Genomic DNA, 27795 nt, shown 5'->3' with positions numbered 1-27795 from the left:
GAACCCTAATGTGACAGATGCTATGTGTCTGACCCAACAGACACATCAGGGCCTTTGTGCACCGCTAGAAATGGGAGAATTGGATAAAGCTGAGCTGCTGAGCTAAAAAATACAGGTAGGTTTATTGATTGTATTTACTGTCCAAGCAAGCAGACTTTCTCATGAGGAACTATGCTGGGAAGTACCACAGCCTTTACACAGAGCTGTATGCAGACATTTTGTGTAGGATTATGTTGTTTTTTATTTTCTAAAGAGTGGAAGAATGTCTAATGAGACAAATAAATAAGGGAATAAAACCTGGCCAGTCATCTCCCAGCCTGAGGGAGTCATACAATGCATTTAGCTCTTGTTCACAGCCCTGTTGCCCTTTCCCTGAATGCTAGAGGAGGCATCCTTTAGTGGGATATCCCATACCCATCCCTGCTGATGACAAAGGAAATGGAATGCTCCTTTATCACACATGTGTATTGCCACAGGTAACTTTAAGCAAGGAGCCTTTATAGTCCTGGTATAATAAAAGAAATGAAATCTACATTAAAGCAGGTTATTTTAAGAATTACCTACCATCTCATCATTTCTCTGCTTTTAAGAATTAAGATGTGAGGACATCCTCTCTAATTAAAAGCTCATTATAAATGAGCTCTGAGAATATAATTAATGTTCTCCAGGAGTGTATGAAGTCTGAAATCATCTATTGATGTGTTTTTAGATCTCTGTTGTATTGATTAAGAACTTCTGGCATTGCACAGATGATACACTAAAATTTATGCATTGTATCATTCATTTACAGATGTTTTTCTTTTATGCATGTCATTATCAACTGCAAGGTATACTTTTCTTTTTTCTTTTCCCTGTGTGGAGAGGTTGTGCTTCCTTTTCTATCTCCCTTTTGGGAGGGGAAAAGAGGAGGAGGGAAAACCTGATCTAATATTTGGAGAGAATGGATCCAGGCTCTGAAAATAGAGGGAGAACAGTTCTGTAGCTCTTCAAAGGGCTTGAGAAAAGTCAGAATTTAGAGATAGCGATGAATTAAACAAAAGGAAGATTGAGGCTGGAATTGCCCTGTGTAGGAACAGTAACCCTGCATTAAATTTGAGCTATCATTTGTCTCCAGATCTGTAGAAAATTCTGAGGGCATGAAGTGAAGTTTAAAGATAAGAAAGAAGTTTTACATCTTTTTAGTGGTTTTGAAGAGAGAGTAACCAAAAGTGTTTGTTACAAATCCTTAAAGACTTCCTTGAGAATTTCTTCAGGAGGTAAATTCAGTATGTGACAGGATTGTCTTAATAGATGATGACTGTTTTTTGAGCAAGAATGTCTTTGATCATTCAAAGGAACACAAAAATTAAGAAAAGAATTGTCACAAGAGGAACAAAAGGATTATGAAAGCTGGAAGCAAGAAAAGAATATAAACAGAAGCATGTTACAAATTTTCTGACATGAAATTATGAAGACTTATGCCATGTGTCTGGCAAAGCACCAGACATTTACTGTAATTTATAACTATTGCCTTCTTTCTGATTGTTTTCCTGTTTGCTTATGGTACAGTGGGAATATTAATGTTAACATAGCTTAAGGCTTTAAATATGCCATTCTTCTACTCTAAAAAGGATGAAAATGTAATTAAATAGGAACAAAAGGGACACATTTACTCTGGCAGTGAACTTGTGTACTCCCATATTTTGCTGGGCTGTCTCAAAAAATGTCCTGCACCCAGAATGAGGTTCAGTGCTTCTGTGAGTAATGTGATAGAGGCTGGAGCTGGGAGGGAAATGAAATATATGGAATGCACAGTACGTGCCATATTATTATTGAAATATGGCATGGAGTGAAAGCAGCTGATCACAGAATTGCTCTGTGCATTCCCTCTGCATAGGAAACAATGGGAATGAAAGGGAAAAGCTTTATAAGCAAAAATCAGCCAGTATTCCCTCTGAGTAAAAATGAAGAAGTAATTTAGAAAAATGTGTTAGGCATGGTGAAATGATTAGAAATTAAATTAGGTCTGTTGGGATTGCTGAAAGAACATCAGCTGAGAAACATCACAAACTTGTGCCTCTTGCAAGAATTTGCATCGTGGTCTTTGCAAAGCAGCAGAACTTCTTATGATAATGGTTTAGAAAGTAGATCATTTAAATGTGGAGGAAATGAAGCTCAGACTCAGCTTTTTCCATACCAGCACCACAGCAACAGTTCTTTCCCCTCAACAAGATTTAGGAACATTTCTTCCAGCAGCTTCCCTTTGCCATTAAGTTTGAACAATTGTGTTTAATAGAGGCTTGTCATTTGCACGCCATGAGTGAAGGAAAGAGGAATAGTTCTTGGAAAAAACAAACTCCAATTAAACACTCCAGGCCCAGTAAAACTGCTGGGCAGGTGTTTCATGTCAGGCTGATGTATAATCTCCCTTCTAAGGAAAGTTCCATTTTTAGGGAACTTTATTGCAATCCCAACTGTTCTCTGGGAGTGGGCAGGACAGAACAGCACCTGGTTCCTGTGTTCTCCTCAAAGATACCATGCCAGCTTGGCAGGTTCTGTTTTCCAAAGAAAATCATATTGACTGGCATTAATTCTACTTCCTTTCTTTTATCCTCCATTAATTGAGACTTGTAGGAATTGCTCCATTATTTTGCTAGGGTCAATGCCAGGTCTATGGGCTCCCAATTATCCAGGTTGTCTCATTTGCCCTCTAATGGCACCAGCACAGGACCTGCTGCTTTCCAGTTTTAAGTTCCCTTGACATTTTAAGATCCAATGGAAAAAGAACAACAAAGAAAAGAAAATCATTATTGTGGTCTGCTAAATTCTTTTTTCTGCTTTTAATAAATTCTTACAAACAAGACGTTTGTGCTACCTTGTTCTAAAAAGTGCCAGTTTTTGGCATTTTGTAGCCAGTTTTTAACATTCTGCAGAATTATTCTGAGAGTAGAAATATTCCCTCAGATGAGATTGGCACATTATCTTATCTTGCATTTTACCTTCTCAAACAGAGAATACAAATGTCACATATTTACTCTTTCTGCATTGACAGTTATCTCGTGTTATTCAGAAATGAGCCAATTCCATTTTGAAATGTCTTTCTATTCCGAAATATGTTAAAGGTTTTTTTTTTTTTTTAAATTTTTTTTCTAAAATGTTCTGGGTAAGTTGAAAAAATGTTTCTCCTGCTTTAATTTATATGTTTCTGTTTGCTTTTCTTCCATCATAAGGTATTACATGAACTTGAGAGACTTACTACATAAATGCTTTCTATTACACTTGTGATTTTATGCTCCACATCCTTCAGAATTCAGGGCTATCTGATTGCCCACAATTGAGGTGAAATATTCATTTTCAGGCTGGAAGTTATCTTTAGCTACATTCCAACTTTATCATTTATTGTTCCTCCCTCCCTAAAGTGCCTGGAGAACTCCCAGATTTTACCAATGATGCTGATATAAAGGCAGACTCAGCATGTCTGAGAGATTCTTGCTGTCTTTCAACTCTTGGCCTCCTCAGTGCATCTTTCCTTGAGTTCCAGCCTCATTTTTTATATTTTCTTAGGATGAGTTTTCATTCCATGGCCTCCTTTGTGCCTCTTTCTATCCTGTGCCCTTGGGATACATGTTATTAGTAGCTGTAGGAGTGCTGGGAGTTTATTTCAGATTAGATCTGATGCAGGCACGTGGCTGCAGTGACCATGAGCAGCTCTCCTTTTTCCAGGCAGGATCAGATCTGTGCCAGTCCCGGGGGCAGCTCTGGCAGGGCACATTCCCAGCTCTGCTCTGCCCATGGAGCTGTGCCCGTGCTGACCTCTAGTGTCACAGCAGGCTCTGCCAGGCTCCACGCTGCCTTTTAAGCTCCAAGGTGGCACAGAGGCATGGGATATTTGTGCCAGGAAAGGCCTGGATCAGGAATGGTGTGGCCAGCAGGAGCAGGGAGGTCATTCTTCCCCTGTACTCTGCACTGGTGAGGCCACACCTGGAGTGCTGTGTCCAGTTCTGGGCCCTCAGGTTGGGAAGGACGTTGAGACGCTGGAGCGTGTCCGGAGGAGGCAACGAGGCTGGAGAGGGGCTGGGAACACAAACCCTGTGAGGAACCACTGAGGGAGCTGGGGGTGCTCAGCCTGGAGAAAAGGAGACTCAGAGGTGACCTTATCACTCTCTACAGCTCCCTGAAAGGTGGCTGTGCTCAGGTGGGGTTGGTCTCTTTCTCCAGGCAGCACTGACAGAACCAGAGGACACAGTCTCAAGCTGCACCAAGGGAAATAAAGGTTGGATGTTAGGAAAAGGTTTTTTATGGAAAGAGTGATAAAGTACTGGAATGGTCTGCCCCAGGAGGTGGTGGAGTCACCATCCCTGGATGTGTTTAGGAGAAGGCTGGATGTGGCACCTGGTGCCGTGGCTCAGTTGAGGTGTCAGGGCATGGGTTGGTCTCTTCCAACCCAGTCATTCTGTGATCCTGTGTGATTCTATGACCTCAGTGATCACTGAGACCATCCTGTCAGCCAGGCTGAGTGCCACCTCCAGTCCCTTCCTGAGCACAGTGCCTGTGCTTTTGTTTGGTATCCCTTATTCCTGAGTTTCCAGCAACTTGAAAACGTAGTGACAGATTATCCAGGAATAGCAGAGTTCCCTTGAAATTTCTTTTTTACCTATGTAACTGTACACAGCTGTTAAAAGCAGAAACGGCAGCAATCCTTGTCCAGCATTCCCTCTCGATCCCAGAAGTTACCAAACAAGTCCAAGCTGTGTTAATAAAATGAATCCTTTTGCTGTTTCTGAAGCAGAGAATTTTCTGTTTTCCACATTCTTAGTTTTCAACGCCCCGTGCGTTCAGTAAAACCACATTTGTTCCTCATTTCCACCATCCCTTTTTATAATTAGCACAACACCTTCCCAGGCAGTCGAGCCAGCCAGGCTGCTAGAAAATGGATTTGCCTTCCTGCAAGAAGGAAAAATGCTTTACTGTGGATTGAGGAGCTGACATCTGTACTGGCCTTCCAGAAGGACAGGAGTCTTGCTTTCCCAAATTTGCTGCCTAGACATAATAGATATCCATATGTAAAACCAGTGCCTTATCCCATGTAATTGACTCTATGATTCTGTGTTAAACACAGCAGTGGAGGGGGAAAAAAGCAAATAAAACCCCTCTTTTCATCCAGCCTAAATGGCCCACCTTTTATAAATGACCCAGATTAGCAAAATCCTGTTTAACAAATTATTCCTGGTTTGTTATGATCAATTCTGCCTAATTTTAGGCAGAAAGGCGACTGAAGAATAAATAGAAATGTTGTGGTGATTATTAGCACTCTGAAAAATTCTAAACACAACTTTGGAAACCACTAGAAATAGGTGGGTTTCAATGAGACAGAGGAGATGGTATCTCACCAAATGAGCACCTCAAGGGTTTTGATAAAAATTTTTGATAAATTCTCCTTCCACAAGATTTCACCTTGAGTAGAAGGTGCCTGTGTACCTGTGACAGAATTATTGTGCAACTTGAACTGTTTGGTGTGAGCAGCAGCAGTTAAGGACAAAATATTGCTGCAGCTGGAAGGACTAAATAGAGGAAGTATAAAAGAAATTTATATATGTGAGGGAAAGATATTTTTGTTGGGAAAGTTAATCACAAACATCATCATGGCAGTAGTGTAAGGAGAGAAGAATTCTGAAAGCTGGGAAATAAGTTCTCACTCAACAGTGCAGGCTGGACTCAATATGGCCAAGAGAGTATAAAGCCAAATTAAAATCAAATTGAAAAGGCAAGATTGCCTCACTTGTCGTTGAAAAATTCTTCTGGGATGCAGATACAAAGGCAGCCATTTCAAATGGGTTGAAAGCTCAAGGGATGAATATTACACCTATTTACATTATATTAATTATGTTATATATATTATATTAATTATGTATATTATATTATATTATATTATATTATATTATATTATATTATATTATATTATATTATATTATATTATATTATATTATATTATATTATATTATATTATACTATATTATATTATATTACATCACATCACATCATATCATAACATATATCATATCATATCACTTTTTATTATATTATGTTTATTATATTAATTTTTATTATATGTATTATATTATATTGAATTTTTAATCCCAGTCAGGCTCTGAAAGATATCCCGTTGTAACCCTGGTACCCAGAGCCCAAGCTGACTGTTCAGTCAGTCCTCCTGCTCTGAGGGATGTCATCCAAGCTCTGACCTCTGAAATACTCTTTCCTGCCTTGCTTCTGTGTTTTGCACAACCAGCCACCTGGCTTATGGGATTCTGAACAATTTCATCTTTTGAGGAGTGATTTTCTGCCACATGATATTTCCCATGGACAGATCTGTCATTAAAAAAAATTGGGAATGGATGACAACACAGTGATCATAGACAAAGATACTCTGTTTCTGATTTATCCTTTAGAAAGATCAGGAATATGCCATATACCATATTTTTGCTTAAAATGCATTCTCCTCCATCAATCAGTGGGAAAACTATACTGCAACCAAAAAAAAGAAAAAAAATCTATGCAAAGAACTAGATGTGAGGTGCTGGCAAGGCAGCCCACAAAGCTTGGTGCAGTAATAATCAACTAATTCTGACAACTCTCTGTAGCTGAGGATGTAAATCAACCCCACTTTTTTGTCTCAAGTGATGAAATTCAAAGAATGAACCTCAGCAAGTTTCTGCACTTTAGCTTTGCTGAGCGAGGCATTTGTGCTCCCAGTGATGACAAACAGCAGTTTGGGAAAAGGCTCTGGAATGAATCATCACTCAATAATAAAGGGAAGGGGGAGGCAGAGGTGACTGGAGAGCTGTTTTTATCTGCAGGCTGCCTATGGGGGGGAGCCATCTGCTTCCCACTCAACCTGCAGGGCGTGCTCCCTGGCCAAAGGTGCCTTCAAAAGCCTTTTCTTCTTTCAGTCTTCATCTTCTGAGCAAGAAGCAATAGAGATTTCCTACTCTAACAGGAGTATTTGTTAGAAATCCTTGGGAACACTGAGTCGACCCATTTCTCAAATAATGATGCAGGTCTGGTTTGAAGGAAGAGTAAAAGAAAGGATTCCATGATAATAATTTCATCATTTGCCAAGGTTTTGAGAGCAGTATAAAACGAAAGCATCAAACAAAATTATTCAAATTAAAAAAAAAAAAAAAGCAAGCCCATGTCTAGAGCTTGTAGAGAATGTAAGCCTGTCTGCATAATTATCTCTGAATAAGGAATTTTTAATTCATATTATTTTACTGTCTGGGCTGCTCAGCTGACATGTACTTCATCCCTTTCACTCCCATTTCCATGCTTGCTAAGAGCCACTTAGGAATAACTCTAATCAGCTGGAAGGGAGCAGCACAACTCTCCAAAGCATTGAAATAGGCTAAAAATAAAATGCATCGCAATATAAAATGAGAGTTACATGGTAGGAAACTCAACATTTCCAGTACATCTGGGATTGCTGCTGTGTGAAATCGGACATGCAGGTGGGGAGTTTTTCCTCTTCTGGTTCTTTCTGCACTTTTTTTTCCTCAAGAAATCATCTGTCACACCACAGAGGATCAAAGAAGTGCAAACTCTGAGGGATGTCTCAGGAAAGGAGTTACTATGATGGTTTATTCCTTTTACTTCCAGTGATGCATTCCCATTTTCTGTTCAAAATCACAGCCCATGGAATATTTTCAAGTTGAGAGCAGATAGAGACATCAGAGATGTCTAATGTTACAAATTACTGCAGAAGTACCAAAAAGTTAAAGCTACGAAGTGAATGATTTATGAAATGATGGAGCCTCCTGGGGAATTTAAGCTCAATTATTGGTTTAAGAGAGAATACTTCAGCTTGTGGCAGAATTTGAGCAGCCCTGTTCTGCAACATGCTAAAAACCTAGGAGTAATACCTAATTTTTGATTCCCAGTTGTTCTTGTGGAAACTACTCCTATAACATGTTTTTTTCAAGCCATTCATATCTGTTTTGAGCCTCTCAAATTTTAACAAACCTGGCAGATCTTAATGACTGTTAGTAGACAGAAATCTGGAGCTTTTACGTCCTGGAATTCTGGAGCTTTTCAAATTTCACAAAGAATATATATTTTAATTATAGCATCTCTACACTAATAGGTTTTTGGGGTTTTTTTTTTTTTTTTTTTTTTTTTTTTTTTTTTTAATTAGTGATACTTTGTAGTATCTTATGAGCCTATGATCAACTATAGTTGATCTTTTTGCTTTCTCTAAGTATCTTAAATGACAGTAGCAATAGCTTTTACTTTGATTTAACATCCATTTTTTCCCTCTGAAATTCTGTTTAACCAGGATTCTCTGATGCACCTGTGTAAATATTATTTATATCAGAACACAACTTCTGTTCAAATCATTCTGGCTGTCTATCAGAATTAAATATAATGGCCTAATTAATCTAACTCATTACATTTTGAATGACCTCACACTTTTAAAAGTAACTTTGAAAAAAAAAAAAAAAGCAAGGCAAGCCTTAGATCTGTACATATTCCAAAAGTGTTGAGAAGTCATCTTTTTCTGCTGCACTAAATGACACATTGGGGCTTTTTTCCCCTTCTGATTTTTAATGGCTCAGATAAAAGGCCTGACAACAGAGGCTGAAAACTCTTTGAAACTCTCCCCAGTTAACTGAGATCAAATTCTTCTTAATTTAAGGAAGATGATGGAGCAACTGCTTAAAGTAATGGCAGTGCTGGAGGTGATCAGGAAAATGATGCCTGAACAGAGCAGCTATCAGATAATCCATATTCTGTTCTGGAATCATGGCTCTGCTTTCTGCTTCCCTCCCTTGCTGGAGAGCTCAGCTCATTTTGTTATAGATCACTACTAAAAGGATACTCTGGGGTCAGAAATAGATTCTTGGTCTCCAGGTAAAACAGACAGACCTGAGTGAATGTTCCCAATTGTGAACTCACAAAATGGATTGAATTTTAAATGGTGGTGTAACTTGGTTATGTTATTTACATACAAAAGTGTGTTTGTGTTTGTAGATGAGTCTGAAACTTGGGCTTTGCTTTCTGAATTGAAATGGAAAATGTCCATCAACTTTCTCAACCCTCCAGTCAGTCCAAAATTCACAAATATAAAATGTGGCTGTAAAAGTCAAACTGATTTTGTGCATACTTACAAGCAAAAAGCACTTCAATGTATTGGTTTGGGTCTTTTTTTTTTATAGCCAAGGGTTCACTAAGTCTTTGTTCCATGCTTGCAGTTATGTTTTGCACACATCAAGAATTAGTTTAGTGCTGTCTAGAGAGACATTGAAAATAGTTCTGTATTTTGGCTGCTCTCCTGAAAATAATGAAAGTAATTGTATTGGGTACCCTGTATAACAAACACATTAGTAGTTTGAGGAAATGAAATATAACATGTCTTTATATCAAATATTGTTTGTCAGGTAAGTTATAAAGTTATTTTTTAAAAGTTATATTAACATTTGTTAGTCAAGACTTTAAAAAGAATGAAAATAGTTACATTCCTGACTGTAAATCTTTATAGATTACACTTTTTCTTTCATGTTGCCAGGATCAAATCTCTCCTTTGGACTGATCTCATAGGAGACTTTGAGGCCCTGGGCCACTGTTTGAGAGAAAAATGGAAATATAGATAGGAAAATTCAAGACACCTTCCCAAAATCCCCAAGTTTTCATGCTAAGATTTTATGCCCAAGGATAAGACGCAGCTACCTGCAGCAAACAAAAGATTGTCAGAAGAAATAATGCCAGAATTGCTTCATTTGAAGGAGCAGAGGATGTTTCTAATGTTACCAATTTTTGCTAAGAGCTTGCCCCGGAGAAAAGCAAATTAAAGAATCTTGTTTCCTTTTTAGCAAAGAAATCTTAAGGGTGTAGTTTGTTTTCAAATGGACTCTTGAACCCCTTATATTAGTCTTCCTCACTGGTTTTAATGCTTTGCTTATAAATGAATTCCCATTTTCCGGGTGAGCTGGTGAAACATTACCTGTATTCTGGGCAGCAGGTGGACAGATGAAAAAGGAAACTATTATTTTCCTCCAGATGTCTTGTTTATTGGGGGCAAGGAGAGCAGGGAGGTGGAAATGCTTTTCAGAGGGGTGATACATCATTGCCCTGGTGGATAATGCACTTTTTGTGTTTCCTGAGCAGCCCAGCAGTGGGATGCTGCTGCTGCAGCACAGGGAGGAAATTCTGCTATTCACAGGAGTGGCTGTCCTCAGGTGCTCACTCCCCCAGAGCAGATTGCTCAGTGCTGGGAAGGACAGACAGCCCAGACAGCCCCAGACCTTGCCAAGAGTTATGAGTGCCTTGGGGTGGGAAGGGTCTGTGAGCCTGATCAGCAGGGAGGAGCACACACCTGGGGACAGAGGGGCTGCAGGTGCTGCTGGAGCTTGGCTGTGCCACCACCTCCAGCTTCTCTCTTTCTGTGCTTTCAACCTTGCTTTTAATGCTGCCACTGACCTGGGGAAAAAAAAATTTATATATATAACTATATAAAAATATATATTATAATATATATATAATATACATATGATAAAATTATACATATGTATTATATATTTTCTATTGTGATGATACGATATAATATAATATAATATAATATGATATAATATAATATAATATAATATAATATAATATAATATAATATAATATAATATAATATAATATAATATAATATAATATAATATAATATAATATAATATAATATAATATAATATAATATAATATACGTACCATAACATAATGATATAAATGTTTAAATTTTTGAGGTTAGCCTGTGTGCAAAAATCTCCACAAATTGTTCCTAAAACAGTGGCTGCTGTGTCTAAAGTCTAAGTAACCTTGAACCCAAACTTGCATTTAATCATTCTGTGTCTGAGAAAGAGAACTGTTAAATATTACTGAACTTTTCCTCATTAAACAGGTGTTGAGTTTATTAGCATGTGTCTTATTAGCAGGCTAATAAATGCAGGTGATACTGATTATTTAATGAGAAGCTTTACCTCTACCAAGATGTTTTTAAGTATTCATTTTGATAGATGTTTTAGTGTTCAGTTCTGAATATAAAAAATCCTTCAGTTGAACTCTAATGAGTTGAACTACACCCTCGTTCCTGTATTTGGAGAGTCAGTGAGGTTTTCGATCAATACCCTGTTGATAGAACTGGAAGACTGAAATGTATCATAAATATTCTTGTTCAAAACTAAATATTTAGAATTTTTTGAAGTGCTGACCTTACTTTGGAGGATGCTGCAACTCATCACATTTAAAAGTTAAGTGGAAATACTTAAGTTAATCAGCCAAGCACTTCAGAAAGTTCTTGCAAGGCTGTTTTGATCCAATTTAAGATGTATTACTGAATCTTTTAAAGGTAAAGAATCAGTAAATACTTGATTATCCTTCTTTTGGATTGACCCGAGTTACAAATAAGGCAACATGTAAAATCTACCATCAGATCTGCTCAGAATCAAACGTTATTAAGAATTTTCCTTAAAAAACACTGTCCAGTTTCTTAGGTTGTGTTATATGGAAACAATATTGATGAAGTGTTTCATATGTCATTAAGCACATGTAATTTTGGGATTCTCCCAGTGTTTTCCAGTACAACTATAAGCAGGGATAAATTTCAAGTTGTCGTGTCATTTATGAGGGACAAGCTTGAAAAAGCCTCCAATAGTCCAAGATGTTGGTAGAATAGAAGGAAAATAGTTGGCAGCAGGATCACAGGTACTGCCATGCACACAGGGAACAGGATCTGGGCTTCCTAACAGGATTCACCCTGACAAGGATTTTCCCTTAATAATCCTCCTGTTTCAGATGGCTCAAACAGATTACTCGGGCACTGAAATGGGTATGCTTCAAATACCACTTATCCCTGATGGCTGGAATCCTGTTCTGGAAAGCATTTGGGGAACAGTGGTTGTTTTGTGTTTTAAACCAGAACTTAACTCTGAAAAATCCTTTTATAGTGCAGACTCTGGAGTTTGCAGCCTGTCACTAAGGAGCAGATTTATGGTTTGATTGTCAGCTCTCACTTCAAAGCACAGAGAAACCACACTGACCACAACAACAGAAAGTTTTGAATGGAAATCAATCAGCTTGAAGTGATTAATGCCTGAATATTATTTAATTCCCAGGCTGGCATGCCCACACCCAGCCCTATCAGGTTTGGCAGACACAGACTGGGATGACCAAGAGTGTTGGGTCACTAAAAGGTTGTGATTGGCTTGAAAAGTAGTTTGAACTGCAGGTGTGAATTTAAACTGCTACAATCCCTGTCATTCTCTCTTTTTTTTTTTTTTTAATCTATTCTAACTTCATACCTTTAGAGTAAATTAAATTTGTCCATTTAGTCTCCTGTAGTCAAGCTTTAAAGTAAAGGTTGCAAATATGTTGCTTGAAGGAGCATGAAAATAAGGAACCCATTTCACTCACCCCCTAAAATATGTGAGAGTTTATGAGAGTTTAATGTTTTCCCAAACACATATGAAGAGTTATGATGTAACATTATTGCTATTCATAAATGTAAGAGACCAATGATCTCCTGGAAACTGGTTGTTTTTCTGGGGCTATTTTCTGCATTTTTGTTGAAATGTGGCTGCTTCAAAGCATTAGGACACTTAAAATTGCATCACTGCTGATAGAAGATACTTTTACAGGTTTAATTTTAAAGGTACACTGTTTTTAAAGGGTTTTTTGTTTGTTTTTATTTTTTGTGGTTTTTTTTGAGGAAAGTCTTGGTCTTGCAGAGATACATTTAAAAGGTTTTTTTCTGAAACCTGCAGTATATAATATTGTGTTTTTCCTCCTGTGATGTGTGTACTTACCATGTATATTTGAAGCATTAATTTTTGATGCCCTAAATCAGGTTTTAACTTATTTTGCAATATTAATTTTGCTTACATGATCAGACTTTCACATGAATATGAAAACACCAATGATTTGTATTGATTTTTCTCTTCCTTGTTGGTTTTTCCCCTGATTTTCTTGCTGAGCTATTCTAAAGCAAAAAAAGTAAAAGATACCCTATAGACCATCTTCCAAATGTGCATAATACATGACCTGGTGCTTAATGTTTTTCAGCATCTCAGAAACAAGAACATATTCTGAATTTTGATTAAATGCATTTGATGAGCCATCTAATGGTTTGATGACAATGTTTAAGTCAGGGTTTCTTGAAGTTAATATATTGTGTTACACAAATCAATTCATTCCATTAGTATCCTAAAACCCCAAGCATCTGTTTGGAAGCTCAATAAATTGGACTGCCCTGGTATCTTTATCTGGGGTATCAATATTCAAAAGCCTTCCTACATCCTGAACGTGCTGATTGCACCTTTTTCCTTACAGAAAATCAATTACCCTGCCCTACAGCAGCAGAATTTTAAAAAGATACAATCCAAACTTGAATCTCACTCTCTGATTTGATGTCTGGATGCTCTGTGTGTGTACAGCTCTTGTGTGGGCCTTGTTTAAATTCAGGATAAGGTCACCACCCTGCACCTGTTACTGTGCAAAAGCTTTTCCTACATTTCCTAACAGCCAATATCATCAAGGGTGCCAGGGCTTTGGAGGAGTTTCTCTTGGCTGTCAGACTGGGCTCAAATTTTCCAGAGAGCCGTCCCTAGTGAGGTGTTTTTCTTTGACTTGGTCCCACATTCCTGGCTCACCAAAATTCAGGATTAGCATCCTTCTCTCCCAGCCTTGTTCTGAGTGCTGCCAGAGCCTGTGCTCTGATCCTGTCGTCTGCCAGCCAAAAATAACTTTTTTCCAAGTAAATCAAAATTAATATGTATGGGTAGCAAGAGCAGACAGGACCTTCCCTGGCTAGGAAATGGTGGGGAACAGTGAATGTCTGTGTTGTGCTGTTTGGGGATGCACACAGAGTCTGCCAGAAATGTTCTTGGGACAGCCGGAATGGAGAGATTGGAGCACGCAAGGAGTGACAGATGTGGGATGACGAATTGGTGAATCTGACTCCATGTTCTTAGAAGGCTAATTTAATATTTTATGATATTATATTATATTAAAGAATGCTGTACTAATCTATACTAAAGAATAGAGAAAGGATACAGACAGAAGGTTGAACTACTTAAAAACTCATGGCTGACTCCTCAGAGTTCCCAACACAGCTGGATGGTGATTGTCATCAAGTAAAAACAATTCACATGCTGGACAAACAATCTCCAAACCACATTCCAAAGCAGCAAAGCACACTAGAAGCAATCAGATAATTATTATTTTCATTTTTCTCTGAGGTTTCTCAGCTTCCCAGGAGAAGAATCCTGGGCAAGGGGATTTTTCCAGAAAATGTGACAGTGACAAAGGAATGTCCGTGAATAAAACCCCCCTGGCTAAGGATGTCACCCTTCTGCTTCTCTCACGCACACAGCGATGGACATGCCCCTCAGCTGGTGTGTAACGTGGGCTCTGAGCTGCGTTTTCGGGAGCTGGCCCTGCATTCAGGAGGTGGTCACTAGATGGCATCTTTGGGTATAGAATTTAGGGAAAAAATCATCTCTAACATTTCATTTGTGCTCAGCCTCGTTTCAGTTCACTCTTATTTCTGCCTGGGTATAAAAACCTAAGAAAGGACATGCCCAGGCAGCAGGAGATGGTGGGGAAGGAAACTTTTTCTGTATTTTTTTGTACTTTCTGAGCAGTGGGGTTTCTCTTGAATTCTATTATGTGTAAACATTTTGCAATACTTTTCTAGGTAATATTTGTGGAAATTTTTGGATTGTGTATGAATGCAGATCTAGGAATCTGTCATTTGTGGGGTTTTTTTCCACACTCCTTACAGATGATGGTCAATCACTTGGAAATATTCCAGATAAAATCATACCTTGAAAACACTTAAAACTGAAAGCAACCATTCATCAGATACCAGCAAGGATTTCCAGGTTAAAACCAAAACAACTTCTGCAGCAAAGAAGAATGTGTCCAGCACTCTAATCCTTACATATTAAGATACCTTTTTATATTTTTACATAGAAAAACATAAAAGCTGCCATCCAAATTCTCTTGATTTGAAGGTAATATTGATCTCTTTCCTAAAACCAGCTGAAGGTGAGGGTAATTCAGTAGGTGGCAGTCCTCTTAAACCAAAGAAGATACAGCGTGACTATCAGAGATGGGATGTGAATGCAATAAAGTGTTTATTAAACATTTCCATGTCAACCAAAGTCAGGATGGCTTGCATTTTTATTTAGAGTCCTCCAAGCTATTGACACTTTATTTTTCCTATCTGTAGCTGTTCTGTAAAATTGTGATAATAACTTTCTAAATGTATTTGAGAAAAGTTCTTCTTGCAGACTTCTCCCAAATGATTGTCTGTATGTCTAGAGCTTGTTTTGGTTCTTTTTCTTTTTCTTTTTTTTATTTTCTTGCTTCTCACACAACAGGAAGGATCTGTCACTCACACATTACCCAGTGTTTTCATCTGAATTCCTTATAGGATGATCCTTAGAACAGGAATCACTGTTCTCACTCAATAAATGGCCTGTGCTGTTAAAAATCTCCTCTTGCACTCTTCCCAAAGAAGTTGAATCCTTTGGCAATGGTGTCAGCTGCCTGTTTCCCTTTCCCTTGGATTTGTATCCATGATGCTCCTTGTCAGCAGTATAAGAGACCTCCCATTGATTCAGTTCTCTCGTTTGTCATGGCAGGGAACAGATGCTGGTTTTTTATCTTACCTACAGGGCAGATTTGTTGCCCCAGCAGTGTGCAAATTTAGGCACACAGTTTGTGGTGATTGGGAGTGGGGCTGGGCTGAGTTTTCATCCCTAAATTGGCTGCAGCTGTGAGCAGCAGGTGAGCAGCACTGACAGCAATGAGCCAGGGAGTGCCCAGGGGCACTGAGCAACCCCAAAGGGAGCAGAGGGCACACAGGGGCAGGGCATCAACAGGAGGGGATGAAAGGTTGAGGCTAAGGAACAGGAAGGGCAGACCCCTGCAGCCTTCTCAGGTGAGAGGATGTTACTCTGGATGGGCCCGACCTGGAGCCTTCTGCTGTGGTGAGGTGTTACTCTGGGTGGGTTGATGCTTTCTGAAATTGTGTGGTGATACTCTGTGTATCATGGGTGTCTCAACTGTGACATGCAAACTATTTGAAAAGTAATAGCACAAAAATACGTTCATTTAAAATAAAAAAAGGCAGAGCTTTATTGGTGTAGAAGAGTGTGAGTTCTAAACCTGTTAAATATAACTCCTGTTGCCTTCTTCCCTCCTGTTTGCTTCACTCCCAGCCCCTTTCAAGGAGCCTACGATCACTCCCCCTTGTGTGAATGGAGTGCACTCGGAGACACTTTTTTAAAAATAAAGCCAAGGGAGTTGCTTGTTTTCCTGAAACACAGAAGGTGTCAGAGGCAAAAAGCTCTGATAAGCTGCTTAAGGTGCTCTAACAGTGTTAGTGGACACACAGGGGCTCAAGTATGGGCAGGTTGAAGGGAGATTTTGATAACATTCAGGATTTTTTGACAGTGACTGTGGCTTGTCCTTCTCCTGTGTCTTTGGAGAAAATGTGGCAAAAATACAACTATTTCCAAGGAGCCACTGAGGATGAGGCCAAAGAATGTCTGGGAGAAATGAGTAAATGTTGAATAAATGTCTTATACCAGAGGGATGGTGTAAAAGTGAGAATTCACATGAACTTTGCTGCTGCAGTTGTTTCCAACAGCTTCTGTGTGTGAAGGTGTGAGTGGATGACTTCTGTGGGTTTTACCCAGTTATAGATTGTATATGTGTGACAAATCATGGAAGAGATAATCAGAGAAAACTCTTGTGTGCTGGGAAGCACTCAGAGCAAATCTGTATTGTAGTGGTGTAAAATAAACAGTTGTGTGTTATTTTTTTATAGTCTTGTCCACTAGCAATAAATATGTTTTTAAATGTAGTAGGATTCCATCACTTTGCATAATGTACTGGAAATACAGTCAGTGGAGTAGAAATAATTAAATGAAAAGAGAGTGGTTGATGGTCCTTTAATCTTTTTATGTGCAACATAAATGCCAAAGTAAAGTACACAACTCTAATAGCTACTTAATGGCCATGCAGGATGTTGTGCAGTGGGCAAATAACTCTGCAAATGAAGAGCTGCTGCAGAAATCCTTTAAAAAAGTGTGGAAGAAAGTGACACAAGCTTTGACTGGGTGAAACCATGAAACAGATTGGAATGGGATATCACCTTATCACTGCTGTGCTTGACTGGGCAGAAATAACACAAAATCACCTTCTATTATCTTGGGAGTGTCTTTGACGTCTCTGGTGATCAAAGGCATCATTTTGGGCTTCCCAGTGTCTGTAACCTCGCTTGTGATCAGGGGAGGAATCACATTCTGAGGTTGTGTCTGTGGCTGCAGCTGCAGAATGCAGAGCTGAATAAATCTTGAGCTAAATTCTGCTTCCAGATTGATGTGTGGATATGACAGGAGATCTCATCATCTCTAATTGCTGTTGCTTATTCCAAGTGGTTCTTGCTGCTTCAGGATATTGAGAATGCCAAAAGTTAGGTCTGCGTGGTAGTTTGCTAAAATGTCTTTAGTAAATGCCTTTACAGAGGAGGGCAGCTTGAAATGTTGATTTGTGCAGTGGAGCAAAAATTCCAGTGAGCAAAATTTCGATCAAAGTTTAGTTTGGAAAAGTATTTCTTAGCTCTGATAATGGAAGGAAAGAAAATAGATCCATAAGTATAGTTTCGAAAATAGAATCAAAATAAAACAGGAGAGACTTTGGCCTGGGAAGTGTCCTCTGGGATTTTTCATCAATCAAAAATATACATTTAAATTACATTCAATTTATATAATTTAGAGGGTGCTTTTCTCCTCTCTAAATTTTGTACTTTCCCCAAAGCTGATGAAGCCTTTTTTTTTTTTTTTGCCTTTCTCTGCTTTCTAATCTCCTGACTTTTTGGCTGAAGAAGTCCATTTCATTAGATCCCTAATTATGTATTCAGGAAACTCTTCATTTCTCTGATTTTTTTGGCTAATGACCACCCTGCTTCGCTTTATCTCAATGCAAAACGTATCGTGGCATTTATTCCTCCAGGAATAAAGCAGATGGCATTTAGCACAACATCTGGGGGAAAAAGAACCCCTCAGATCTTTAAAGTGTTTTTAGTAAAGTAAACACTGTTAAAATGGATTGATGGTTTTACCTATAATACCCCTGGGTGGAAGGCAGGTTGTTTTAGTTCCTACCTATTTTGAGTGTTTTGTATCTAGAGACAGGATTAGAAATTGATGTGTGCCAGCAGTATTTCAGTTTATGACATTTTGTGGAGAAAAATCTTCAAAAAATCAGTGTTATTCATATTTTGGTTCTGGGAGGAGCACCCTGATTCCCAGTACTGAAAACACCTCAGTGGAGCTGGGCTGCTGCTGTCAACACACAACATTGCAATTGATTTTTGTGATTACAGGCCAACAAAGCAAATCAAAATACATCTAAAGCTGGCAGAACTGCAGTTAACTCTAAATCCCACACTGTGAATAGCAAATCTACCTTTATCTGCCACATTCCTGTTACCCACTTCTAGATGAGGCCTCTTCTTTTAAACAATATCATCTTAAAATTTTGACGTTATGATGTTCTTGAGGTGACAAGTTGTCAAGTTCAAGTTATGTGATGAGGAAGGAGATTATCTAAAAGCAGTTTTGTCCATTTTCTCCTGAAATGGTGGTGGTGTACGACAATAAATTGAGGTGCCCTAGCAGTCCTGTGAAGAGTAATTAGACAGTGATGCATGAGTGATTGTTTAACCAGTGGGAACTTCCTGTGTCCAAAGAACTCTTCAAGCTGTGCAAGTCATTGTCACTGGGAGGTGATTATGTCTTGTGTTGTCTGTGTGCAGGATTAGGGTAAATAATGAAATGGGATTTTTTAATGATATATTTGGAGGATTAGATTTGCATGGCCTCTTTGTGGATTAAGTTTGGATATGCTGAGATGCAATTTATATGTGAGAAGGAGATAAAGGAGAGGGAGCAGGAGGAGAAGGTGGGAATGTGATTATCAAGCACAGAGAGATGGCTAATCCAGGTGGGCTTAATACACTCAATTACATTTTTAGAAAGGAATAAACCTGCTAAGTAGAGATCTCAATTAAGTGCATCCCATCTTTGAGACACTTTTTGGTTTTGTTTTTTTTTTTGCAAAACAAAAATTCTCAAATTAAAAATCTCTCCCACTTCTCTTTATTTGCCTTTTTCCATTCAAATCTGAGAGGTCACAAAGTCCACAATATAAAAGCTTCTATCAGGTCAAGGCTGTATTTTTACATTTTCACTTTGCAAGTTTGAGAGTGATTTTGGGAGGTTTTGTATGTCAGTTGAGAAGTTCAAGCTTTTTACATAATTTCTCTTTAAATAGCACCCAGATTATTTGATTTCTTCAGTTATAACATTTTACAAATCTCATAAGTACAAAGATGCAGCATGATTCCTTTTTTCTTATTAGTTTATAGGCATTAAGCTGGGCACATAGTGGAGTTTCAGGAATATGTCAGTCTTAGGAGAATCCATTTCCATATCACCGCTTGCTTCCAAGAATTAGTAATTTAGGCTTGCGGAAAACATCTAGAAATTACAAGTTTATTTTGCCATTCCTGCTTTTGTAACCTTTGGGCACCTTGGAAATGGGTTTTGACATTTCTGTAACAATCAAACAAATGTACATTTTTATCATTGAATTTACAAGCTTAAAGCTCAGGTGCTTTTTCAGCTGCATGACTTTAATCCAGGTTTATTGCCTGCCTTCGGTGTTTGCTGTGGTCTCTGGGAGGCTGTTTGCACTCCCTGTGCCTCAGGTACCTCATTTTCTGAATTGCAAAGCTTTTCTGAGGAGAAATTTCATGAATGTTGACCCTCAGCAATAATCTGGTCTTTTATGTGATCCATTTCAGGGTTGATTTTCAATTCTATTTAGGCAATTTCATCCTAATTGCATGATTTGAATTTTGATTAATTTTTGTAACACTTGCATTGCTACAAGTGCATGTTCGGATATTATTCAAAAAATGTGTAATATACTAGGTTTTTTAAACCTTCACTGGATTTGGGGGAAAACAAGACAAACCGCCCTTCAATTTAAGCAGTGCACAATTAAAAGCCATCTAATTTTCTAGTGATCCATTCATGAGTTTCAAAGTGTATTATAAATAAAACTTCTTCAGTTTCTGTCATAGAAGAACTCAAAAATCTTAACTTTGAAAACAATGTTACTGTCACATTTAAAATAAATCCTTAATCTAGAGTCAACTAAGTGGTGAAAAATGAAACTTGAAAGGGCCTGGCTTGAGGTGTAGATAAAAGATTGTCAGATTTGAAAAGGAAGACCTACTTTCTGCTCCTTTTTGTGAAGACTTCAGCAGATGAAGAAAAGGCATTAGGTGAAATTGTAAGAACTAACAAACCAGAAGCTAACAGAAAGGATAATATATTATATATATATATATATATTTCAGGCTGATTTTTAGTATGATCTTTTAGTGTTCTTAATGTCTACTTATGTCTCCTCTGCTTTTTGCCTGCCTTGTTTTGGTTTTTACAGTCTATGAATTTGAATCTAATTAATTAGACTTTATTTCCAGTGGTAGCTTGGTTTCAGCAAGGAGAGCCCCAGGCAGGTAAAACCTCCAGTTCTCAGACTCCTGAGTGCTTCCTTTAGTAGATGTTCCCAGTATAGATGGAGAGTGCTCAGCTGCAGTCTAGAAATACCACATTAATCATTTGAGAGGCCTTTTCCTGCACAAATGTGTTTCCTCCTCCTCAGTTTCTCCTGTTTGAGGTCTAATTGCAATGTCTGTTGGCAGAAATTGCATTAATTTCAAGTAGATTTGGCACGGGGGTTGCCCATGGCTGGTGTACACACAGGTAGCACAGACAGCCCATCTCCAGTGTGTGCTCCAGACTTTGGAGCAGCACTGTTCATTCAGCCACCTCCTTTTTTTATATGGAATGCCAACCACTTGGGAGACATTTTCTGCAAAATGTGACACAGTCAAGCAGAATTTGACAAAATTGTCATTAGAATTTGAAAGCTGTGGTTTTTTCAGTGTTTTATCGGCTCATTCTTCAAAAGTAAGGGGGACTGGAAAAATAACAGGGTGGTAACACCAAGTTCAGATAGTCTGAAATAACTCTAAAAACATTTGTTCAGAATCACTAGCACAGTCCCTGTTCCACAGCTTTTGAAATTTTCCTGTGGGATGTGAGGTAGGAATTTTCCTGTGGGATGTGAGGTTGAGTCCAAAGCAGTGGGAATGGGGCTTGGGAAAGGTCTGGAGTATCAGAAGTGCCCGAAGGAGCTTGGTGAGGGGGGGATGGTTCAAGCTGGGGAAAAGGAGGCTCCACGGGGACCTTCTGGCCCCCACAGGAGGGGCCAGCCAGGTGGGATCAGGATCTGCTCCCAGGGAACAGGGACAGGACAAGAAGAAACAGCCTCAAGTAGCGCCAGGGTAGGTTCAGTTTGGATATTAGGAAGAATTTATTCATGGGAAGAGTTTCCAGGCATTGGTGGAGCCCGAGATATTTAACAGCCACGTGGATGTGGCACCTGGGGACAGACATGGCTTAGTGGTGGCCCTGGCAGTGCTGGGATAACAGTTTTACTCAGTGATCTCAGAGGGCCTTTCCAACTGTAATGATTCCATGATCCTGTAGCTCTATGATCAGTAGAGACCCAGCTGTGCCTGAGCTGTGTGCTGTGGTTGCACATGGATGTCTGCTATTGTATTGATCAGAAATTATATTCACATCAATTGTTTTAAGGCTCATTAGCCCTTTAATGCAAATCAAAGCTTTCACTGGCTTATTACTCATCAAAATGACTCAAGTGAAGTCTCTTTGACCAGAGAGACGTTTTCAGGTCCTGTGGATTTTCATGGCAAAACAAATGTGTGGCATCACCTCTGTTTGTGTTTTGCAACATTTACTGTCTGACTTCATTGTGTGCTTGTTACGTGAGAAGTATTTTCACTGCATTTTCTGGGTTTTTTTTTTTTGTCCCTCTCATAAGCAGCAAAAGAGTGGGTTTAAAAAAAATATATAAAGCAGTATTGTTTTTAGAACACTGCAACAAAATATAGAAATGATAGCTGTGGCACATTTCTAATAGCTGGGCTGAATCATATTCTGTTCCTCTAATGGCATGCGTAATTGCTCCAGGTTTTCAGGCGTCCTTCAGCCGCACTTATTTAGATTAGTGACTGATGCATTTCCATGGAAACTTGCAGCAGGGAAAAAAAAACCCTCCTGGTACAGCATGGAGCTGAAGGGATGTGGGCTTTGAGCCTGGTGTAAAATAAGGCTTGCTTGCTTGTGGTCAGCTTGGTTTGGGGTTTTTGTTGCAAAGGGCGTTTTGTGTAGCAGCAATGTTTTGTGTAGCAATCTGGAGCGCTTGTCAAATCCTGCATTCCTTGATAGGCTTCAACTTTTTGAGTGTGGTTGAAGGAGTACATTTTGAAATGAAATGTCTGGGTGTTTTTCTCTGTGATGATGCAGAAGCACCCAAACCCCAGGTAAGCTGGTGAGAAACTGGCTGGAAAGTCCAAGTCCAAGAATGAAGCTCATTTTGGAGGTGTTGTGCAGAGCTTTAATGAAGGATCACTGAGTTTTGAAGTGCTAGTGGCAGGAATGGAAAGGTTTTATAGGACCTCCATCAAATTACATTTTCCATGGAAAATATAATTGCTTCTAAAGACTTTGCACAGTACTGTTGCTTTCCTCAATATCTGGTGCAATCTTTATACGCACTGCCTAACATATAATATCTGATTTTTAGTGCTTTCTTAGAAAACTTGATTCTCAGCATTCTCAGCATTTTTTTTCTAATTTCAGAAGTGTTTAAGGTTGCAACATGGATTTTCAAATGCATTCATTTAAAGTAATTGCCCTTATGTGTCTACACAATGCTGTAAGGACAAGTGTGTACCATCCTTTTTAAAAGGTAGGAATATTCTTGGATTTGGCACCTTTCCTGCTGCAATCATCCTAATTATTTGGAGTACTGGTGTAGGTTCTCTAGGAGTAAGCTCTCAAACCAATGGTAATAGCTTCTTCTGTTTGAAAATTAATTATCCTGTGGCCTGGCTCTGAATCATGTGTTCCTTGGCAGTCATCAATGCAAAGTACATCTAACCATATCTATAAATGATTTTGATTTTTTATATATGTTATTTATTTTATTACATCTATACCTAACCATATCTATATGTTCTGATACAGCACCACAAGTTCAGTTGCTAAAGTCTGGTACTCCTGCTAAAAGTGATGTGGTGTTTTTAGTAATTTTTCTTTTGCATTTTTGGATTTGTAGTTGAATGTTATATTTTAGACACTTGCAACAGCATGGCAAGGCAGGAATTCTTCCTGGTGAGCAGGGCACTTCCACATCCACAGTTCCCTGTTCCACCCTCATCTTCCCCTCCCTGGTCCTGTGTAAACCTGGGTATCAGATTGCTCAGCACCATCCTGCTCTGAGCTATTTGTTTGCTGTGATTGGAGTTATACCATTAAATTAGAAGTTATTCTGAGGCCCTTACAGTGGAAGTTGTGAAGTGTTCCTCTGTTGTTGGGTTTGGTCATTTTCACTGTGCTATCCACAGTGAAAATCAGATTGAGGAGTCCACACGCACAATCAAGGCAGAGGAAAAACAAGAGGCAGTGCTATGGTGAAAAAGATGGTGAGGTTCTAGGAACTTCCCACGTATTTCCCATGTTCAGCAGCTTCTTATGTATTCAAAATTTTATCTATTATTGAAGGCAGAGAATTTGACAGATCATTGATCCTGAGTACAGCTGGTGAAGATTTAGACTTGAATGGAGCTTCTTGTAAGGGAGGAAATTGAGGGGAAACATTTGTATCACCATTGATGATAAAAGTCCATAATAACTCTTGCTGAAACTTGCTGTACATGAAAATTAATGATTTTTGAAATTGAATAGAAGAATGGCTTTCCAGGGCCTGTTTTTCCTTACTCAGCCCAAAATAATTCCCCATCTGTTCTTTCCAACTCAGAGTGCTCAATGACCTTCTCCCAAGCAGTTGGTTGTCTTTGTGGGGCTGTAAACATGTCTCAGGTAGGAACAATCCCTGTCATGCTGAGCAGACCACAGCTCCTGCCACACAAGCAACTGCAGAGCTCCTTCACAAACCTCTAATGGAATTTCCCTAAATTTAATGCAAACTCTCTGTCAAGGCAGTCATTAAGCCAGGTTTCACCTGGCACCTACCCTTTGCTACAGGCCATTATTCTGGGTTATGCTGCTGCCATCAGTAAGAACACTGATATTTGCAGGCAATATTTGAACTATTTGCTGGGAGGATGAAAAATGTGAAATACGGTGTTATGATTAAAAACATTCATACCCTGAGTCAGCTCTAAGGAGCTGGAACATTACACCACCTGAGCTTTGCAAGTGAACAAACCACCCTGACCTTCAGGATAAATAACATTTGCAACAGATGACAGTGCCAGCAGGCAGCTCATCAAGACTTCTTTGTTCTCCCTGAATCTGAAAAACAAGATGCCTTTATTTATGTGTGCAGGAGCACTTTGGGGTTGACGTGGAGAGCTGGTTCTTATGAGGCAGATACACATATTGTCAGGCCACAAGTTTTGGCCTGACTTGGTAAAAGCTGGGTATTTCAGCAAAGATCAAACTAGGTGCACGTGGACCAAAGCCATATTCAGCTGCTAGAAACTCTAAGGCCAGCATCCAGCTTTTTATGAGTTCTTCACTCTTTTGCTTTAAGATGCATTTAACTCTGTAAAGCAAAGAGGGGGAAAAATCTGTCCTCTGCTGATGAATTTCCTTTTATGAGACCACCCAGGGCTGTGTCTGTGCCTGTCCCAGACAGAGTGGCTTAATCCTTTGCAGTAGCTGAGGCCATGGGCACAGAGCTGCCATGGATGGGTTGGAAATGAGAGGCAGAGGGAGTGGAGACCCTCAGAAACCCAAGAGGAGAACTCAGGGTGAGATCATGCAACCATTACCACGTTTTGAAAATATTCTGCAAATGAGGGAAGAGCTGCAGAATCCCACAATTGTACTAAGAGCTGGTAAAGTTGTTAGGCCAGTAAGAAGCAAATGCTTTGCACAACTACTTGCTGGGGTTTTATTTTTCAGGTGTAAGTAATCTTTTTTTTAAATGAAAGGGAAAACTGATGACACGGGGAACATTGTTCTTCCATAACTGCCTCTCCAGCAGGTCCAGGTTGTATTTTTCAGTTTTAAGGTTTCCCTTGCAAACAAACTTGCTGATTCACTCCATTGATCAGCCATTTCAGCATCCTTTGTGGGTAAAAGAATTCACTGTATTCTAGCTAATCTTCCTCTAAGGATGAAGGAGGGAATCAACACTGTCTTCCTTTCTTTTTCTGAAAATAAGATTTAGTAGGGGGGGGAAAAAAAGGAAAGGCAGAAGAATGTCCAAGGATTTGCTATTCCACTCAAGTTGTCCTTGAGACATTTTTATGCTTATTCTCAAATCTGAAAAACTTCAAAAACCACATAAGATTTGCTATTTCTTGGCTTTAACTGAAAAAAAAATTGGTTGAAAACATCACATCAACTAAACACTAGGACTTAAAAAAAACCCCAAAACATCCACAAACTGAAAGAGAAGAAAGTGAGCCATGAATTAAAGGTTTTCATTAATTTACCATTTATAATGCCTTCATCATATGCTTCTTTTCTCTTGGTCCTCACAGTTTATCCCTTCAAATGAAGCATCAATGTTTTTTACCACCAATTTGCAAAGATGTGAAAAAGATAATTGTAGTTTCTTCTGAATTCTTGGGCGGTACATACCTGCAGATCTCACTTTCATGAGTTTTTATAACCCTTTATCAGAATCAATGATCAAACAAGTAATAGGGAAATTCTCCATTTCTATTTCTTCATCCCATTTTTGGGACATTTTTAGAATCCATAATTTTGCTCTGTGTGATTTGGAGGAGGATCCCTGAACTTCATCTTTCCTATGGCTCAAATGAAATGCTCAAAGAAAGCAATAAGAAATGTCTTGTAAAACAATTATATCATAGGCTGGAAAAATCTTCTCACTTATCACCATTTTAATTTACCATATCTAATAGACAATCTAGTTTTGATATATCTCCATTTTCTGACGAGAAACAGGAATAAGTAAAATAAGTTACTTAGACTTCATAGTTTGTGGTATGAAGAATATTTTTATCTTTTAATGTGATTATTTTCTAGAGCATCATTTAGTATGGCAGAGATTTTGGATATACATGGTGTAGGGGGATAGAATATAAGAAAATAAAGATAGTGCAGAAAGTAATCTCACCCCTAAGGAGTTTCAGCTGGGCCAATTATCAAAGATTAGGAGCAGGCCCGACTTTACCAGGCCACGGCTGTACCCAATGAGAAGAAGATGCTATAAAAGAGTGGGGTGGCTGGGTGAGAGAGGAACTGGAGTCAGTTGGCTGCTTTGTGAAGAAGGAGGAGTCAGTGCTCTGAGGAGCTGTCCATGAGAAACACCAAGAAGGTGTGAAACTGTTGTGATAAGGAGACAACAGTATGGAACCCCTGCAATAAGATGGCAACGTACTTGGGATAGAATAATTCGTGCTCTTCTTAGTGGTGTTTTCAATCCCATGAACTTTTTCTCATGGCCAAGTTTGGATCAATTTAAGGAAAAACTCTTAAGATAGGGGCCCTGTGTTGTTGCAAACCAGCACAAGTGTCCTTGAATAGTGAATATCTGCTGATTTTATCTTTCCTCATCTTTGAATAACTCCTGGTCTAACCCCCAGCATAAATGGCTGGGAAAGGGTTTTTCCCCCAGGAAGGGGAAGGTGCAGAGAGAGGGCCTTTAACTCTGCCAGTGTTTTGGGTGTTGTACCTGCAGAGAGCTGTGCTCTGGCAGAGAGCATCTATAAATGTCTGTTGGGAGTGAAACATCTCCCAGGGCTGTCACTGGGGAAGAGGGAAGGCAGAAGGAAAAGCTGCATGTTTTGGGGTGGGGATAAAAATGCCAGTGGTATCTAGGGAGAGCCTGCTTCTCTCTTGCCTCCTAGTATCACAGCACAAATTCTGGCTGTTGCACTCCTGTTTCCTCTGTTCATCCTGTGGCCATGCTGGTGGCTCAGAACCTTTCCTAGAGTGCTGGCAGCTCTGGCAGCATCCCTGCTGGCAGAGCATCCTGCGCGGTTTCCTTGGAAACACGGCACCGAAATGCCCTGCGAGGAGCAGCAGGGAGGGGACAAGGAGTGGAGACAGTTGCTTTGGGATTTTTCCCCCTCTGTGGAAATCGGGACTCTTGGATAACTAACTAATATGATTAAGTAGAAACTGTTTATTGTTTATATTATGTACTTGTTTATACATTCTAACTTTACTGCACACGCTGATCACGCATCTCTTGACTGATGTCTCTATCTTGTTCATGTGTTCTGCATGCACTTCTTCAATCACAGAGTATGTGATTGGTTTCAGTCCAGCTGTTTCACAGCTCTCTGTTGTCTAGTTCTCTGTCTCTCTTATCTAGTTCTTCTGGTCTTGGTATTCTGTTTCTCAGCCTCTTCTTTTTTAATTTAGCACAATTCATGTCTTAGTAACCTTGATGAATTCCAGAGAGTGTTGATGAGAATAGCTAGGAAGGGTTTGCTGGGGCACACAGTGGCCTAGACCTTGTCAATACATTGCTACACCCCTCCTAGTGCTTTACCTTCCAAAGCAATATCAAATATGTGAGCAGCCTAGTCCAAGCAGGAGTGTCAGGGTGGGAGTCGGGCTGGCTGCTGGAACAGGCTCACAATTGTGATGTGGGCTGAAATAG

General features: G+C 39.2%; 1 protein-coding gene across 1 annotated transcript in view; it reads left to right on the top strand.

The window, feature by feature from the left end:
* SHANK2 (SH3 and multiple ankyrin repeat domains 2) overlaps positions 1–27795 on the top strand; it is a 260064-nt gene that overhangs the window by 100068 nt on the left and 132201 nt on the right. The gene's annotated exons all lie outside the window — the stretch shown is intronic.

The sequence above is a fragment of the Ammospiza nelsoni genome, chromosome 6 (assembly GCF_027579445.1).
Source record: "Ammospiza nelsoni isolate bAmmNel1 chromosome 6, bAmmNel1.pri, whole genome shotgun sequence".
In the NCBI taxonomy this organism is placed as follows: Eukaryota; Metazoa; Chordata; class Aves; order Passeriformes; family Passerellidae; genus Ammospiza; species Ammospiza nelsoni.
Note: the sequence above shows the minus strand (reverse complement) of the source record. Positions and strands in the feature narration are given on the sequence as shown.